Source organism: Petaurus breviceps, unplaced genomic scaffold (genome assembly GCF_028583685.1).
Source record: "Petaurus breviceps papuanus isolate PSGF00001 unplaced genomic scaffold, PetGlider_PUasm1.0 446, whole genome shotgun sequence".
Lineage (NCBI taxonomy): Eukaryota > Metazoa > Chordata > Mammalia > Diprotodontia > Petauridae > Petaurus > Petaurus breviceps.
In genome coordinates, this window is record NW_027186338.1 from 462,233 (window position 1) to 481,968 (window position 19,736).

Below are 19,736 nucleotides of genomic sequence, written 5' to 3' on the forward strand. Positions count from 1 at the left end.
GCAAAGGAGTATGTGTTAAGAGGAGTCCGTGTTGATAAGGCACGTTCAATGCCACGTTGGCCTTTCCCAACCTCGCAAAGTTGGCTCCCACGGCCCTGCACTCAATGCCATGTCAGCCCTTTTGGCTCGGCAGAGTTGGCCTCCACATCTCCAAGCTCCTGCCCCTCAGAGGTCATGTGCACCCCCTCCAACATCTTGTGACTGCCGCAGTGTCTCTCACACTCACGGCTCTATCAAGCTCTGTCCTCTATATGGAGAGTTTGGTATATTTTGCAATCTAACATCATATAATATTTATAGTCACAGTCTTTATCGTGATCATGGGCACTGTAAATATTGCATTGGCACTACACTCACTGGCAATAAACCATAATTACTGTATTGCTTTGACAACTGCATTGTATTGTATTGCATTGTCAGCTCTCTGAGAGAGAAAAGACCAGGTGAGTCTCTTCCAGGTTTGCTCAAGTAGCTACAGAGCCAACTTCTGGTCATGTGTATTAGTTGCTGTAGCAGCAAGCACCCCAGCGTCCCCAGGGTGGCTGCTCACACAGGTTCTTAGATCTGCTTTGATAAAGGAAAGCAACTCAAAATGGGTTAACAAGCTTACTTTAATCAGTCAAACATATGTATCGTTTACCTAGTTCAGGGGAAAAAGGTCAGCACCCTGAACTTCAGAATATACAGACAGAATTATCAAGACAGAGACAGATCAAGTAGACAGATTTCCAAACTGTCCAATCGTTACATCCATACCAAACAACATCTGGGTTTCAAAGCCTGGGGGCTCTGGACAATGGCTAGCCCAGAGTTTCATCAAGTCACAGAACACTTCTCAAAGTGAGCCCCAAAACAAAGCTACACATCAGGGCTTATATAGCCTTCTCCTGGCTCAGAGAATGTAACAACCTTATTGACTCACTGGCCAATCAAGAAGTATCTACTGAAAGAAAAACAAGCCTCCCACCCCAGGCTCCAGGTACACTTTAGCCTAGGGGCAGGGAAGATCTTCAAATTTACATTCTCATTACAGTCACTCACCAAACCTTCTTGGGCCCTAGAGCCCAAGCTTGGACCTCCATAAATTGACCCCCACTGGACTTTGCACACATCTGGCTAGAACTGGCAAACAGACTATTGGGGAATAGAAAGGGAGGCAGAAATCTCAGGGTTTTCTTTCTGTTGCAGAAAGACCAAGTCTAAGAGTTAAATAATCTGGTCCATGTTGTAGGTGATTCCAAATCTTTTTATTTTTATTATTTAAATAAAAAATTATGTTGAACATTGTTTTTAACATTTTGAGCATGAAAATTCTCTTTCTAGACCCTTCTCACCCACTGATAAGGCAAGAAATATATCAATTATACATGTGAAATATCACCCCCCAAAAAAATTTCCAATACAAACCATATAGCGAATAAATTAATAAAAATATAAAAATGTAAAAAAATATATATTTCAATTTACATTGAGTTCATTAGTTTGCTCTCTGGAGGTGGAGACTATGTTTCATCATGAGTCCTTTGGAATTATCTTCATCAGAATAGCTCAGTCTTTGACAGTTGATCATCATTACAGTATTGCTGTTACTGTGTACGACTACCTGTTTCTGCTCACTTCACTCTGCATCAATCCATATATGTCTTCATGAGTTTTACTGAAACCATCCCCCTCATTATGTTGTTGTTTGGTAGGTCAATGATTGCTCGACTCTTCATGACTTCATTATGGGGGTTTTCTTAGCAAAGATAATGGTTTTGCCATTTCCTTCTCCAGTAGATTAAAGCAAAAAGTCTTGCCCAGAATCACAGAGCTAATAAGTGTCTTAGGCCCTATTTGAACTCAGGTCTTACAGACTTCTGGCACAGAGCTCTATCCACTAAGCCATCTAGCTACCATCTATTATTTCTAACAGCAAAATAGTATTCCAATACAATCATAAACCACAATTCCCCACATGATGAGCATCCCCTCAATTTCCAATACTTTGCTGCCACAAAAAGAGCTGCTATATTTTTGTATACATAGGTACTTTTCCTTTTTCTTTGATCTCGTTGGCAAACAAAACAAGCAGTGCTATAGCTGAGTAAAACGGAATTCACTGTTTTATAGCCCTTTGGGCATAGTTCCAATTTGTTGACCAGAATGATTGGAACACTTGTAAATTATGCATTAATGTCTTTGTTTTTCCATAACCCTCCAGAATTGGTAATTTTCCTTATCTATGACATTACCCAATCTAGTAGGTTTGAGATGGTATCTCAGAGTTGCTTTCATTTGCATTTCTCTCATCTAAAGTGATTTGGAGCATTTTTTCCTAAGATGATGGTTAGTTTTGATTTCTTCTGAAAACTCCCTATTTATATCCTTTGACCACAATCAGAATCCCATTCTACTTTTCATGTCACTAATTAGATGGCAGGGCCTGTGACTACCTTAAAAGAGTAATAGCTACTCCTGTTGTTTACTGGCACGTCCCTGAATTTCTTCACTTTGACATTCAGAACACTGGGCAGATCTTGATCTGTATTTCGCCACTGGACCCACATGGCTCCAGAAGAGAAAGTGAGGCAGGTGTCTTCGCATAGCCCTCCCTCAGTTAAATCCAACTCACTTGCATGGCATAACATCACCTCTCTGATGGCATGGTCCTCTTCAAGAACAAAGGACAAAAAACAACAATTAGATGACAAGGCCTGGGACTGCCTTTAAAGAAGTAATGGTTACTACTGCTGTTTACCGGAACTTCACTGTATTCCTTCACTTTGATATTCAGAACAATGGATAGAAATCAAATAGCATCAATTTCTGCCAAAGAACCTTCCTAGGCTTTTAAAAAATGAATGTGATTTCAAATCTTCATAGTTCAGTGACTATCCTCATGAATGCAGAAGCAGCACCAGCAACATCAGAACACAACTCAGATTATGATACATTCCTTAAGCACAGTCAATAAGTATTTATCACACATCATGCTCATCTCATGGTCAAGAAGTCATCCATATGCCTCTTGCATGTCATCTGCCCAGGGATAAATGTTAGTATCACGGCTCTCCCTATTAATATCACCACCTACTCAATATCCTCTGGTTCAACCACCAAATCCTCTCCATACTAGAAGATCCAGGGGAGGATAACATTAATCTTCTTTTCCTTAGAGGGCTCTGCAGAGGGGAGGGATATCTCATTTAATGAGGGCCAAATCAGAACTTCACATAAGGACCCAGAATCAGTCTACATAGCTATGGAATCCTCTCATACACCTTACATTCATAAAGATTCTACAAAGCAAGAATTCTCTGACAGTCATCAGAGAAGTGTCCTAAGTCAAAATCCCTTATGCATTACCTAACACATCAGGTTTCACTCCAAAATAGAATCTCTAATGTTGACTAAGTTATGTCCTCAGTATGAGGATCTCACACATTCATTATTTTCATAAGGGCTCTATCCAATATCAATGCTGTAATGCTGAGTAAGTTCTAAAGTCAGGAGGAACGCATGTCCCCATAAACAACATTCATACAGTTTCTCTTCAGTATGAATACTGTGATGTCCATTAAGTTCTGAGTTGTACTGGAAGGCCTTCCCACATTCCTTATATTCATAAAGAATCTTCCCAGTATGAATTTTTAATGTGGAGTAAATTGTGTCTTACTCCTGAAGGTCTTCTCATATTCACCACATTCATAAGGTTTCTATCCAGTATAAATATTCTGATGTATAGTAAGTCATGGCTTACTTCTGAAGGGCTTTCCATATTCATAAAGCCCCTCATCAGTATGAATTCTCTGATGTTCAATAAAATCTAAGTTGTGATGGTCTTCTCACTCTTTATATGCATGAATATCTCAAATATGAATTCTCTGATGCACAGTAAGCTGTCTCTTAAACCTGAAGGCCATCCTGCATTCACTACATTCATAAGGTGTCTCTCCAGTATGAATTCTCTGATGCACAGTAAGATTTGACTTCCTATTAAAGATCTTCCCACATACATTACATTCATGAGGTTTCTCTCCAGTGTGGATGCTCTTGTGCAGAGTAATATGTGCTTTAATCCTAAAGGCCTTTCCACATTCACTACATTCATAAGGTTTCTCTCCAGTATGAATTCTCTGATGCATAATAAGACGTGGCTTCCTCCTAAAGGCCTTCCCACATATGCTACATTCATAAGGTTTCTCGCCTGTATGAATTCTCTGATGAAAAGTAAGCTGTGTCTTACACCTGAATGCCTTCCTACATTCACTACATTCATAAGGTTTCTCTCCAGTATGGATGCTTTGATGCACAGTAAGTGTTCTCTTATTCATAAAGGCCTTCCCACATTCACTACATTCATAAGGTTTATCTCCAGCATGAATTTTTTGATGTCGAATAAGTTCTGAATTGTACTGGCAAGCCTTCCCACACTCTTTACATGCATATAGAATATTTCCAGGATGAACTCTCTGATGGACATTAAGTTGTGTTTTACTCCTGAAGGCCTTCTCACATTCACTACATTCGTAAGGTTTCTCTCCAGTATGAATTCTTTGATGCAGAATAAATACTGAGTTGTAGAAAAAAGCCTTCCCACACTCCTTACATTCATAAAGACTCTCTCCAGTATGAATTCTCTGATGCACGGTATGCTCTGTCTTACGCCTGAAGGCCATCCCACATTCATTACATTCAAAAGGTTTCTCTCCAGTATGAATTCTCTGATGCACTATAAGGTGTGACTTCATCCTGAAGGTCTTCCCACATACACTACATTCATAAGGTTTCTCTCCCTGATGATTTCTTTGATGTTTTATAAGATCTGCCTTGTGATGGAAAGCATTCCCACACTCCTTACATTCATAAAGACTCTCACTAGTATGAATTCTTTGATGCACAGTAAGATTTGACTTCCTATTAAAGGTCTTTCCACATAAACTACATTCATAAGGTTTCTCTCCAGTATGAATTCTCTGATGCATAGTAAGCTGTGTCTTAAGCCTAAATGCCACCCTGCATTCACTACATTCATAAGGTTTCTCTCCAGTATGAATTCTCTGATGCATTTTAAGAGTTGACTTCCTCTTGAAGGCCTTGCCACATGCACTACAATCATAAGGTTTCTCTCCAGTATGTACTCTCTGATGCATATTAAGATTTGCCTTCCTCCTGAAGGCCTTCTCACATTTATCACATTCATAAGGCTTCTCTCCAGTATGAATTCTTTGATGTTTAATAAGGTGTGAGTTGTAGAAGAAAGCTTTCCCACACTCCTTACATTCATAAGGTTTCTCTCCAGTATGGATTCTCTGATGCATTATAAGTTGTGTTTTACTCCTAAAGGCATTCCCACACTCACTACATTCATAAGGTTTCTCTCCCAAATGATTTCTTTGATGTTTTATAAGTTCTGAATTGTAGTGGAAAGTCTTCCCACACTCTTTACATTCATAAAGAATCTTTCCAAGATGAACTTTCAGATGCACAGTAAGCTGTGTCTTATGCCTGAAGGCTATCCCACATTCACTACATTCATAAGGTTTCTCTCCAGTATGAATTCTCTGATGCATATTAAGATTTGCCCTCCTCCTGAAGGCCTTCCCACATACACTACATTCATAAGGTTTCTCTCCAGTATGAATTCTCTCATGTAGACAAAGTTCTGAGTTGTAAATGAAAGCCTTCCCACACTCCTTACATTCATAAAGAATCTTTCCAGTATGAATACTCCAATGCACATTCAGTTGTGTCTTATTCCTGAAGGTCTTCCCACATTCACCACATTCATAAGATTTCTCTTCAGTAAATCCTTTATTCTCTGAAAGGAAGAGGGGAACACTGATTAACCCTGCCTTTTCTTGTTTCCCAAGGTTCTGATTTACTCAAAAAGGTTTTAGAGCTATTCTCTTCCCTTCCCACTTGAAACGACCAGTCTTACTACTCTTTCACTAAGGATTTCAGTTTATATTATATGAAAATATGATGACTCAAAATTAACAAATAAATGAATTGACTCGGAATGAAACTATCTGGAAAGGATAAAATAGATGAATTTATTTAACTGTAAATGGTTGACATTTGAGTTGCCCTACTGTATTTCATCACATAATCATCACAGATATCATGCCAAATTTTTTTTGCAAAAAAGTGAGCTCTGATCATTATGTGAAACATATTTTTAAAAAATTTTGTCCTGGTATTACTTAAAAATAATTTATTAGTAAACTGTATCACTGACAGACAATATGTATAGTTTAGAAAGCAGGGAAAGATGTAAGTCTTATCATAACACCTGACTTCCTCATGGCAGCTTTGCCTGCTGGTGTGCTCCCCTTGTGCCTACAATTCTTCATTGGGTTAAGTAACAACACTGTTAGTACTGCACTGCTATTAAAAAAAACACACAAGTTAGCTTTTGGAAATATACTGACAATGCATATGCGCTGAGAATTCTAGGCATTTGGCCCACAATATCCTAGAGATAAATGCATATCCATATGCCACTGGTGAATACATTTCTGTTTTGTTTACCTTTTAAGTGGTAAGATGAACAGAATTATACCATGTGACAATTACACATGAAACATTATAAACCAATATTTGGACTTAAAAAAAACCACCAGGGGCAGGTAGGTGGCACAGTGAATAGAGCACAGGCCCTGGAGTCATGAGGACCTGAGTTCAAATGTGACCTCAGACACTTAACATGTGACTATGGGCTATGTGACGTTGGGCAAATCACTTAACCCCAATTTCCCTGCCTTCCCCCCTCCAAAAAAAGACCAAAAATAAATAAATAAATAAACGGGTATGAGGATTATGTAGTGAAATAAAGTAGCCTTTAAAACTAGATGACTTTAAGTTGCCTTAGGGCAGCTAGATAATACAGCAGATAGATTGCTGGGCTTAGAGTCAGGAAGATTAATCTTCCTGAGATCATATCAAAACTCCAAACACTAGCTCTGTGACCCTAGGCAGGTTATTTTACCATGTTTCCCTCCATTTCCTCACCTGTAAAATGAGTTAGAGAAGGAAAAGGAAAACCACTTCATTATCTCTGCCCAAAAAAACCCCAAATTAGGCCATAAACAGTAGGACGTGACCATAAAATGATTGAACAACAACCAAAAAATGTATTCTTAATGTTTAAAGTGGAAATAGGGAAGGAAAAATTGAACAGAAAAAAAGGGGAGAATTAATAAGCACAGCATAAGGAGAGATAGAAAGAGATGTGGAATAAATAGTAAAAAGAAAAAATATGAGGAAAGGGGGTCTTATTGGACAATTGTTGCCATAAAGTTCCACTAAAATTCCAACATATCTAGTAAGGAATTGATAAAATTTGTAAGAGTAAGATTCAATTCCAAAAAGGTAAATGATCAAGACATACAGGTATTTTTCATAAGACAAAATATTAGTAACTACCAGAAACAATAAAGAAACTGGTAATCAAAGAAATGAAATTCTGAACAATTTGGAGGTATCACCAAATTGCAATCAGATAAGAAAAGATACTTTAAAATGATAACAAATTTTGGAAGTTATGCTGAAATAGATACTTATTAAGCTGCCAGTGTGATTTTTATAAGAAACAACAAAGCAATTTAAGTTTTAGGTACAAAACTTCATAACCTTTGACCCAAAGGTCCCACTACTAGATCTACATCCTCAAAATGTTACTGACAGCAAAGACATTTTAGATAAAATATTCACAATAGCTTTTTGTGAAATAGCAAAATACTCAAAACCTATAGGTTTAATGACGGCGTTATGGCTAAACAAATCCTGTCATAAGAAAATAGTATGCTGCCTTGACAAACATAATTTCAAAGCATAAAGAAAAACAAGATAACATATAGCACGATAGACTGACAGAAGGGATTAGGTTAGGATTAGGTGAGGATTAAATATTTTATAAAGGAACAGCAACAAAGAAACATAAACATCAAGCAAAAGAGAAGAAAGCATCAAAAGAGAACACAAAAGTCAAAAGGATATGTTGTTTATAGTTTAAATGATTTGCTTATCTTAAGAGGGAGAAGGAATTGATGAAACTGAGTCAAGGAGAATGCCCGCTTAAAATAGGATAATGTTCAGTGAAGTGGAAAGAAATACCTACCTCACACCGAGGCAACCACTTGCCTTAAATGCAGACGTACTTGTGAATAAGGAGATGCATAAATAGGTAACTTCTTGAGTTAAAAAATGACATTTTAAAGTCTCACCTCTTCTCAACAGGCCTCAGAAGCTTTGATAAGACCACCTTGTTCAACATGTTAAATGAGTTTTGAGCTATAATGACAGAGAAGTATTTTCAAATGACCCATTTCCTTGGTTTTTATGTAGTCACCTAGACAGCTGCTTCTTGGAATATCTGCCTCTGGCATCCAACATGCTTCCTTTCTTTCCAGTTGATAGATCACTTCTGGTTTGGAAACTGCAAATCCTGTTTGTTGAAAATGAAAAAGTGCTAGGCATAATCATCTCAGAATTCAATCATAGAACAGAGATAAAACACTTATCTCAATTCTTAGTAGAAAAGTGGGGGAATAAGAGCAAAAATTTTCTCTTATACCATCCAAGTCACTATTGATGTTGACTAATTTTGTGGTTATTTTTTTCAACCAGGGAGGGATCAATAGCCTAGATGGAAAGAGAGGTTAGCGTTTGTTTTGTTTTGTCTTTTTAAAAAGCATACATAAAACACAGCAAAAGAATCCAAAACTAGTTCAACTCTATTTGGGGAAAAAAGTAGGCATGCCAGGAAGACCTCAAGGATAGTAAAAAGGACCAATGAAGGACATTATATTATGTGGGATGGATTATAGAGTATGACTTAGGAAAAATAATTCATCTGACTCTTTTTAGACAATGGGAAGACTTCGTATATGATGAATTGAATATGGGATTAAAAAGAAAATCTTGAATTTGAAGCAAAAGAGTGGGGAAGATACATACTCAAGGATAACAACAAATCAAGAAATTAATTTCTTGGTATACTAAGCAATGACCTTTTTACCCTGGAAACAGGTAGCACAAATAGGGTTATGCAAGGGCTAGGGATATATTCCTTTAGTAGGCCAAGGAATAACTGTTAAAATCTTGAAAGTCAACATCATATATACCAAGACTGCAAAAGGAAAAGCTGTTCTTACCCAAAGAGATCAGGTTCCTATAGTTCTCCAGCATCACATCCCTGTACAACTTTTTCTGAGATGGGTTCAAGTGTATCCACTCCTCCCAGGTGAATTCCACAGCCACATCCTGGAATGTTACTAATTTCTGAAACAACAAAAATATTTTTGCTTACCCAGGTATAACGTAATTGTTATGAAGTTTGAATATAAACTCTTTGTTGATAGGAATTTTTTCAGTTGCTTATCTGTTATCAAAGTACAGTGACTGGTGTATAACAAGCACTTTAGTAGAATTCCTTTCTCCTCAGACTGGAAGCTCCTTGAGGGCAGTGGCCAGGTTTCTTTCTCTTTGTATCCTCACAACTTAGCAGAGTGGATGCTTATTGTTGGTAATAGATCCAATGACATCAATTTTAAATGTGTGGGGGCTTTTTTTTTTTTGCTTTTTTCCTAGTGAATATGATTGTGCTCAATGTTATTGGAACCATAAGAGCAAAGGTGAGCATGGGGAATTACCATCTCCTATCTGTAACATTGTGGGAAAATGCACAGCTCAAAAGGATGTGAAAGGATCATTGTTTTCCCATTCATAGATCTAGAACTGAGACTTGAGAGTCCAATTTTTTCATTTTCCAATGAGGGAAGTAAGGCCCAGAGAGGGAAAGTAACCTGCTGGATCCAGGTCAAAAAGGAGTAAATTGTAGATCTGCACTTTGAACCCAGGTTTTCTCAACTCCAAATCCAGAGATTTGTACCATGTATAACTGTACACCGCTGTACCATGTGGCCATACGCTTTATAACCAGAACAAAGTCACAGGTGAGTTTATACACAAAAATATTCATAAGAACTTGCTCTGGGGCAGAGGTGGGGAACTTATGGCTTCAAGGTCATGTGTGGCACCTTCACTGAATCCAAACTTCACAGCAAATCCATTTAATAAAAGGATTTGTTCTGCAAAACTCGGACCTAGTCAAAAGGTCTCACCCAAGAATCTCAAATGCCCTATGGGGCCTAGATGCCACAGGTTCCCACCCCTGCTTTGGGGGTCAGTAATGAAGTGGAAACAATCTGAATTCTCACCAACAAAGAATAACCACCAAAAAAGTACATATGGCTACAATAGATGTAATATACAATTTGAAATGACAAATATAAGGAATTTTAAAGTGATGAAATTTGTAATTAAGTAATGTAGTGTGAAATAAGCAGAGCCAACAGAACACTTTACACAAAGGCTACAAAAAATATATTTTTTAAAAAGAAAAATATACTGAACCCTAAGAAATTGGAAAAAAGATGGAAACCACTAGAAAGGAGAATGTTTCATGAATTAACCAGAAGAGTCACTATAAGGGGGATTTTTCTGTAACTGTGTTTCTTTGCTACAAAGGAAAGTGAGGGAAAGAAAACTTTTTCCAGAAATGACTGAGGCAAATAGCAAAAAGAACGATAGAAAAAAATACTAAAGGCCTTTCCTAATTGCTCACTAACCAACTCATTTCAAAAGGTATTCTAGGAACGTGCCAGAATTGGGAGTCACTGGCCTAGGCTGTACAGAATCCACTGTCTCTTTTTTGAAACTTGGCACAAGTCCCCTCTCCAGTTCTGCGGCACCAACCCCATTCTCCAAGATCTTGCAGAGATATCCAAGAATGGCTAACTAACCAAACACAATGTACTCTTCTTTCAGAACAACTGGATTCTGTCCAGCTCCCTTTACCTTGGGTAACCACTTCTTGCTGACACCTTGGGGGCTCTCCATCCCACTTCAAAGATCTTCATTTTTCCAAGAGAAAACTAAAGCCAAGCAAGAACTTACTTGTGTAGCTTTCTCTCAGGCATCCTTCCTTATCATCATCCCTTCCACCCCTACCCTTGGTCCTCACTATTCTTTGATCTCTTGTTTGCCTCCAAACTAGTTTCCAAAAATCTTTTCTGTAACATTTATCACCTTAATCAGATCTTTGGGAGCATTGTTGTCTTTCCACTGATCTTTTACACAGTGCTATCTCTTTTTTATTCATCTTCAGTTAATCAGTTAAAGCCATTTTTATTATCATAATTACTTAGGCTTCGAGTCAATCAACTATTAACCATTACAGCTGAATCTCAATTACAAGCCTTCTGACACACAGTTTGGTGTTCTTTTCCTTATACTTTGCTGCCTCTTAGTCTTTAATTCAATTCATGCTAATGTAGCACTTCCCCAAAAAGCAGATTTGAATCAATGAGTCTTTTTTTAACTAATTAATTTATTTGTAACTTACATACACAATAAGACAAAGAAACACATTATAAACTTAAATACAAAAAAAAAGAAGAAAAAGCATTGTCATGTGCAGAGCAAACGTAAGAGAGCATTCAAAATATAGAGCGAGAAAGCTCCATTTCAAGAAAGCCTATATAATAAATACTGCACATTTTGTTCAGATCTTTTCTTTGTGTCCTCCTAAGTTTTCTTTTGTTCTCTGCTGTACACGTTTTACTTTATTCTTTTCCCTTCTTCCTCATGCCCTTCCTCAATAAGCCTACAGTTAACTCAGGGATGTGTGCATGTGCACCCGCACATGTGTGCTTACACATATATCTATACATGTACATATGTATTGTGTACATGCATGCATACACGTGTGCGCATGCATTTACACATCTCTGTGTGTACATGTACACACATATCTATATACATTTCTATTTCTACTTATTTCTTATTCTAATACTTCAAGAAATTTTTAATTATTTCTTGTATAATTGTATGAAGATTTTGGGGGAGCAGCATAGCTTTTAGGTAGTCCAATTATCCTTATATTTTCTCCGCTTGATCTGAATCAAGGAATATTATACTCCTAGTAGACAGTAGATAAAATGGTATTACCTATCAGAGAACTAGGAAGGAGGACCACTCACACCTAAAGGGATTCTTCTTATCCTTCCTCCTTGAGTCCCAGGAAGGAGAGCTTCACTTAACATCTATTTTCTAGCATTCCTACTTCCCCATCCCATTGCAAAAAAAATGATGAACAAAATCCTTGTAGTGAATACACATACACACACACACACACACACACACACACAGAGTCCAAATTTCTACATTGGCCATGGTCAAAATAGCCTAAATCTGTACCCTATAAGTAGATTACATCACAGTTGGGTAACATGTCTCATCAAGAATTCTCTTGGAAGATAGTTGGTCACTGTGATCAGTTATAAATCTTTCAAATCTGTCTCTTTTCATTCCTTAATATTTTTCCCATTATTACATGGAAAAACTTTAAATATTCATTTTCAAAAATTTTGAATCCTAAATTCCCTTATAACCCTCTATAATGGGAATGGGAATTTAAAGATCTTCCCTGCCCCTTAATAGACCTAGGGGGGAGTTTGAAGACCTCCCTTGCTTTGAAAGTAAACTCTGCCCCCTAATAGGCTGAAGGTAATCACATGGAGTCTGTGATGGAGGGATTTTGCTGAAGGGAAGCAGAGCTCACAGGAAGCTGGTCAGTTAGTGAGATGGTGGGGAAAAGAGGATGCTCATTAAGGAGATAGAAAGGTTTATGAGTAAATATCGATCTTGTATTGGTTTGTGGGAAGGCTGAAGGATGCTGTGGTTCTCAGTGTTATTATGGTTTCTAAATATCTTTGGTACTATGATGGAATCGGCTTACTGGTTTTGGGATTCAGTTTTCTGGTGTCTAAATAAATGTTTAAGTTCTATCCTCTATCTGGAGAGTTTGGTATATTTTGCAATCAAACATGAGATCCTTATAGTCATGGTCTTTATCGTGATCATGGGCACTGTAAATATTGCATTGGCACTACACCCTCCTTCCTCAATAGTTCTTTCTCCAAAAGTAGAGAGCAGTTTTTTACCGTAAATCCTTTGGAATTGTATTGCTGAGAAGAGCTGTCATTCACAGCTGTTCATCATATAATATTGCTGTGATGCCCTCCTAGTTTTGCTCATTTTCACTTTGCATCAGTGCATGTAAGTCTTTCCCAACACAACAGTATTCCATTACAATCCTCTATCACAACTTGTTCGGATATTTCACAATTGATGGGTATCTACGCAATTTCCAATTCTTTGCCATCACAAAAAGAACTGCAATAAATATTTGTGTACATATGGGTCCTTTTCATTTTTGTTCTTATGAATACAGAACTGCTGGAACAAAGGGTATGCATAATTTTATACCCTTTGGGGATACTTTTAAATAAACATTCACAATGTAAACAAAGAAATCATATTATACTGAAAAAAACTACTGATGACAAACCAATATCAGTATTAAATGTTTATGTTCCAAATATCTTTGCATATAAATTCATAAAGTAAAAAAACAAGCATGTCATAATCAAGCATGTCAGTAACAAAAAACAACAGAAATGATATGTTTATATCAATAGCTGGAAAAAAAAGTTGTTGACAAAATACAACAGTCATTGCTATTAAAAAACACTGGAAAACAGAGGAATAAATGGAACTGTGTGGGTCAAAATGAACCACTTCCCCAAAGAAATTAAGTCAGAAGCAGGCTTGTGGTGAACAAGGAAGTTTAATTGGTCTTTTTTTTTCCAAGAGGGGTCCTTCACCAAGAGATCCAAATGAAGGAGGTACAAGCTATGGAGGAAAAGGGGTTTTTAAATCCTGGCCCAGTAGGATTGGATTGGGTTTCTCTCTCTGTCCCTCCCCTCTCTGTTCCTATTGGATGAGGGGAGGGCTCACAATTTCAAGACTGAAATAGTGCAGAGGATGGAGGGGGAAGGGCTTGGGCAGTCCTGCCTCCTATTGGTGAGGGGGCAGAATTCCCTGACTGAATTATAATTTTTATAGAAAAATAATAAACATTATCAGGATAAACAAAAAGTAAAAAACATCAAGGGAATCAAACACACACACAACAAAAAAAAACATGTAAAGGAAGGGAAACTAGCAAAAATAGATTTTGAACTACATTAAAAGGAGTAATCATCAAAACAATCTGGGAAGGGCTAAGAAATTCAATGGTTGATCAATGGAATAGAATAGGTACATAATACACAGAAGTAATGACCATAACAATGTAGTGTGTGATAAACCCAAAGATCCAGGGTTTTCGGGTAAGAACTCTCCAATTCATCAAAATTTCTAGCAAAACAGAAAAGCAATCTGGCAAAAACTGGGCAAGAACCAACATCTCAAATTATCTACCAAGATAATGTCAAACAAAGTAGGTGAGCATGGGAAAACAGAAGAATTTATGACCAAACAAGAGATAGAGAAGATCACAGGAGGTAACATGCATAATTTTAATTGCATAACATTTAAAAGTTTTTTGCTAAAACAAAACCAATACAGCCAAAATAACAAGGCAATTAGGAAAATGGAAAAAAAGTTTCTACAGCAAACTTTCTCTGGTAAAGGACTCATTTCTCAAATACTAAGAAATTGAGCTAAGTATATAAACTTAACATCTATTTACCAATTGAAAAATAGGCAAAGTATATGAACAGATATTTTTCAGAAGTTAAAACCATCAAGTCATATGAAAAAAATGGTCTAAATCACTAATAATTAGAGAAATGCAAGCTAAAACAACTCACAGACACCACTTTACACCTATCATATTGCCTAATGTGACAGAAAATAAAAATGATAAATGCTGGAAGGGATGTGGTAAAATAGGGACACTGGTGAATTGTTAGTGGAGTTGTGAACTGTTCCAACCCTTCTTGGAATACAATTTGGAACCATGCCCAAAATGCTACTAAACTATATGTACCCTTTGACCTAGCAATCCCCCTACTAGGTCTTTATCCCAAAGAAATAAAATAAAATGGGAAAGTACCTAAATGCACAAAAGCATTTAGAGCAGCTTTATTTATGGTAGCAAAGAATTAGAAACTGAGCAGATGTGAGAGAAACATTTTAAAACTGCAGGGGAACACTTCTAGGGCTGTAGTTAACTCCAGGACTTCACCTTCTCCTGGAAATAGTGAATGAAACTTGAGGGACTCAAGGAATTAGGATAGCACATAGTTTATTGTGGGAATTAAGTGAACCACACTGATTCAGGAGATAGCTAAATTTCTGTTCAACTTTTGGTTTCTCTATTCCAACTGCTGTCTTGTGAGAAAACTTCATTAATCAGTGGCAATTGGAAAACCTTATGGCATTATTCGACCCTAGCCTTTCATGGCTGGGAATCTGGACAACCTCTCCCTGCTGGTGAGAGCCCCTTAAGTGAGGATTTACCTTACCCTGATCAGAATCCCAGTCCTATCCAAAGAGTGATGTAAGGAGTTTCTCACAGTTGTACTTCTCAAGCAATTCATATGTCTGTAATGGGAATGGGAATTTGAAGATCTTCCCTGCCCTTAATAGACCTAGGAGAGGATCTGAAGACCTCCCCTGCTTTGAAAGTAAACTCTGCCCCCAATAGGCTGAATGTAGTTACATGAAGCCTGTGGCAGGAGGAATTTGCTGAAGGGTGAAGCAGAGCCCAGAGGAACCTGGGAGTAAGAGCCAGAGACATGATGGGACAGAGAGAGAGATGCTCAGGCAAAGAGACAGAGAGTTTTGTGAGTAAATATTGATCTTGTATTGGTTTGTGAGGTTGAAGGATGATGGCATTGCTCTGTGTTGTTATTATGGCTTAATATCTTTGGTACTATGATGGAACTGGTTTACTGGTTTTGGGATTCAGTTTTCTGGGTTCTAAATAAATGCTTCTAATCTGTCCTCCACCTGGAGAATTTGTTATATTTGGCGATTGAATATAATACAATTTTTATAGTCACAGTCTTTATTGTGATCATGGGCACTGTAAATATCGAATTGGTGTTACAATGTCTTATCTGAAAACTGGGCCCATACTGACCAATCAGTTGTTTGCACATTCCTTTAATTGTTTACAAATACCTGGGGGAAACTGGACACCTCTTTTTCTGATTCCAGACACTGCACCTGTTCATCTTCCCTTCCAAATTTAGTAAGTTCCTAATCTTTAATCCAATTATTAGATTCCCTTATGGTATAATTTTCTTTTTAAGTAACTGGCCTTATTTGATTAACTATTTTTATGAGTCTGTTTCCCTCTATATTTGGGATCAAAGCCTAAAGTGAGGAGGTCTGGTCGTGGTTTCTTGAAAAATTGACATGCACTGCTTAATAAATTGCTGTGCTCAGAAGAGCAAACCATTTTTCTTGGTCATTTCATATTTTGCTCATCACAGATGCCCATCAGGTGGGGAATGGCTTAATAAGGTGTTGAATATGATTATGAGGGAATACTACTGTGTACTAAGAGTGAGGTAGGTTCAGAAAAACCTGAGAAGACTTCTATGAACTGAGGCAAAGTGAAATGAGGAAAATCATAACATGGTGGCCAGTAATGTCAGTAACAAAGATCAAGTGTGAAAGACTTGTCTACTTTGATCAACACTAACATGTTTCAATGCATAAAAATTCCAAAAGATTCAAGATGAAAAACAAAGAGATAAATTGTGAACTCTAAAGGTAGATATTTTCTTTTGCATTTTTTAAAATTTTAATGCCATTTTAATTTTTTTTTTGCAGAGTGGGTAATACAAAAATGTTTTTGATGTCTTCACAGGCGTTATCTTGTTGCTCACCTTATCACTGGGTGGGGAAGAGCCTAAAAGAAGGAAAAGAATATGGATTCCAAAATTTTAAAATGAATGTTAATTTTAGGGTAGGTGGTACTAGATAAACTGATGATCTCAATGGTATCTTTTACCTCAAATTATAGGATTCTGTAATGGTCACAATTTCTAGAGTTATATATAGCACATGAGAAAAACTTATCCCTCCATCTCTGTCCTGAGACAGTCTTCCAGGGAAAACACCTGCCTCACTCACCTCTTGGAGCCTGGCTTTCAGCACAAGAGCCATCCCCTCCTCCTTCAGAGGCAGAGCTGCAGAAGGAAAGGAGGAGGGTGAGGAGGGCGGTTCCTCCCCCCCCACCCCCAGCAGGAGTATGCCCTTGGGGGATGTGGACGCCCACTTCTGCCCTGGGGGGGGCCACCTGGGGTCTGTCCTGCAGGGGTAACCAGGGTAACACTGAGGGCCTGGGGCCTACCCTGCTTTGGAACAGGAACCTCCACTTCTTCCCTGCCCACCCCCACCCCCATCTGCCCTACTGGGGACAGGGAACACAACTTCTTCCCTAGGGGGGAGGATTAAGGAGGGAGATTTGGGGCTGGGAGTGGGGGAGTCACTTCTTTCCTGGGGGGTCGAAGGATAACCTCATTTCTCTCCTAGGGGGCACAGTAGGATAACCTCATTTCTCTGGGGGGGTTGCATAAGGAAACCCTCATTTCTCTCCTGGGGGGCAGAAGGCAACCCTCATTTTTCTCGTGGGGGGTAGAAGGAAACCCTCATTCGTTTCCCGGGGGACAGGAGGAAACCCTCATTTCTCTCCTGGGGGGGTCGCAGAAGCAAACCTTCATTTCTATCCTGGGGGGGGGGGGCCAGAAGGAAACATTTCTCTCCTGGGGGGGACCCCAACGGTCTTTGGGCCAATCTCTCTTTAGAGACAATACACCACAGCGGGGAACCCTCTCAGCAGGCCAGGGCACGGACCGCCGGCAGCAGCGGGGGGTCCTCTCCTCCACGGGAGTCCTGCAGAAGAGATCGGCCCCAGCACCTGGTTCCCTAAGACTCTGCTTGGGGGGAAGGACCGAAACCTGGGCGGTCAGGGCCATCAGAATCCAGCACCCAGCCGGCCTGGGCACAGAGGACAGGGTTTGCTGGCAGGAAGGCTCCTCCTCCCCAGACAGAATCCCTACACTCGCTAGCGGGGTGACCCTGGCCAAGTCCCTTCAGCCTACGGGCCTCGGTGTCCTGGATGTAAAATGGCCGGAAGCACAGGACAGACCACTCCAGCATCTCCTCCAAGAGGATACCCAATGGGTCGCCAGAACGGGGAAGCACTCCGCGACCCCTCCCACGGCCGGTCCACGGCCGGTCCACGCCTAGACCACGCCGCCGTCCCGCCTCCACCACCAGGCAGCCCAAGCCCTCCGCCCGCCAGAAGCCCCCATAGGGCCCCGCCTACCCAGTGCACTTTCCACCCACATCTCAGGGAGGGGCTACCGTAGGCCCGGCCCCGCTTTCTGGGGCCGCTCACCCCGTTTCGGGTAAACCCGGAAAAGAGAAGGGAAGCAGACAACCCGAACCAAGAATGAGGAGTAAAGGGCGGGACGGACGTGACGTCAGAGGGAACGCCGACCTCAATCCCTAGAACTTGGAAAATTCACTTCTGGTGCGCGAGGCCTTCTGGGAATCGTAGTCTGGAGGCCGCTGCCGTTTCTACGCATGCCCAGGGATCCACTCCACCCCAGCCACCACCACCACCCTCCATTTCCCACCTTGGGAGCGTCCCCTTGGCCCAGGAAGTCCGTCAAACACTAGGGGGCAGGAATGCCCGGTTTGCTGCCGAGGCCGGCCTGACCGCCGACCCAGTGTCGGGGGACCCTGCAAACGACGCAGAGGTCCATGCAGAGGCTTCCTTCGCCCCGGGCTCGTTCTCGCCGGCCGAACGAGCTGTCGGGCCAGAGGCGCCCGGAGCCACCGTGGTAGCTCCGCGGAGGACGGACCGCAAGGGGACCCACAGGGCCTGTCCCCGGGCGACGGCAGCCGGGGGCCCTGGCCAGCGAGGGCCTCACCCAGGTGGCTGGAGAGTGGCCCTGGCGGTGGACACGCCCCGCGCCTGCCTGGTGTGTGGTAGCAGGGGATGGGAAGGAAGTGCAAAGGTCCAAAGCTTCTTCATTTCATCCACCACTGCCATTCCCTTCAATTTATTCCATTTCTAGGTGTTTTGTTTTTTTTTAATGCTTCTTTTGTATGTAATGGTGGTCAACACATTCTGTCTCAGGAGGTTTGGCCTTGCTCTAAACCCAATTTACAGAATTTAATTTAAAATTTTACTTTCAGCAAAATATTAGGAGATACCGTGTTTCCCAGAGCTAAGGCCCAGCAAGAAAGCTGTGCCGTGAGCTTGGCACAACAATCTTATCTGCTCAAGCTCTGGCAAAATCTCATAATTACTGTATTACTTTGACCATCACCAGGTGCTCTCTGAGCTCAGACCAACACGCGTCAGGTCCTGACAAGTACCTATCTTCTGGTCATAAAGCCCTGATGATTCAAAATCGCATCATTACTGTTGTTACCCCTCATTGGCAGAGTTACAGCTCACTACCTAGCAACTGGTATAAGTATTGAGATCTTCCCCCACTCCCTTGAGTCCCTCCATTATGGGCAGGGCCCCAATACATTTTTTTTTTTTATTCCTGACTCTCCTGCCTTTAGCTCTGTTCTGCATCCAGGCCTGTTACAAACAACTGGCACTTTTATTTTAGCAGGTGTTTTTCCTTCTGTCAATGAATAAAATAGACAAGAAAAATAAACCTTTCATATCATATAGTCCAAGAAAATGAATTTCCACATTGGTCAAACCCCAAATCTAAGTCTCGTTCTGTATTTTAAATCTATCACAATTACAGAAAGAAATGAGAAAGCTTATCCTCACTCATACAGCATCAATAGCTGCCACAGGTAATCCCCAGGCTTTTAAAAAATTAATGAGATTCCAAATCTTCAAACTTCAG

General features: G+C 39.9%; 1 long non-coding RNA gene and 1 pseudogene across 1 annotated transcript; both read right to left on the reverse strand.

Moving 5' to 3' along the window:
• Positions 1–431: 431 nt before the first annotated feature.
• LOC138171504 (zinc finger protein 850-like) lies at positions 432–9,264 on the reverse strand (annotated as a pseudogene).
• Positions 9,265–16,627: 7,363 nt separating this feature from the next.
• LOC138171509 (uncharacterized) lies at positions 16,628–18,364 on the reverse strand. The gene is made up of 3 exons (XR_011170897.1): positions 18,182–18,364; positions 16,984–17,039; positions 16,628–16,759 (listed from the first exon to the last, which is right to left on the reverse strand). It is a non-coding gene; the product is annotated as an uncharacterized lncRNA (long non-coding RNA).
• Between the last annotated feature and the right edge of the window lie 1,372 nt (positions 18,365–19,736).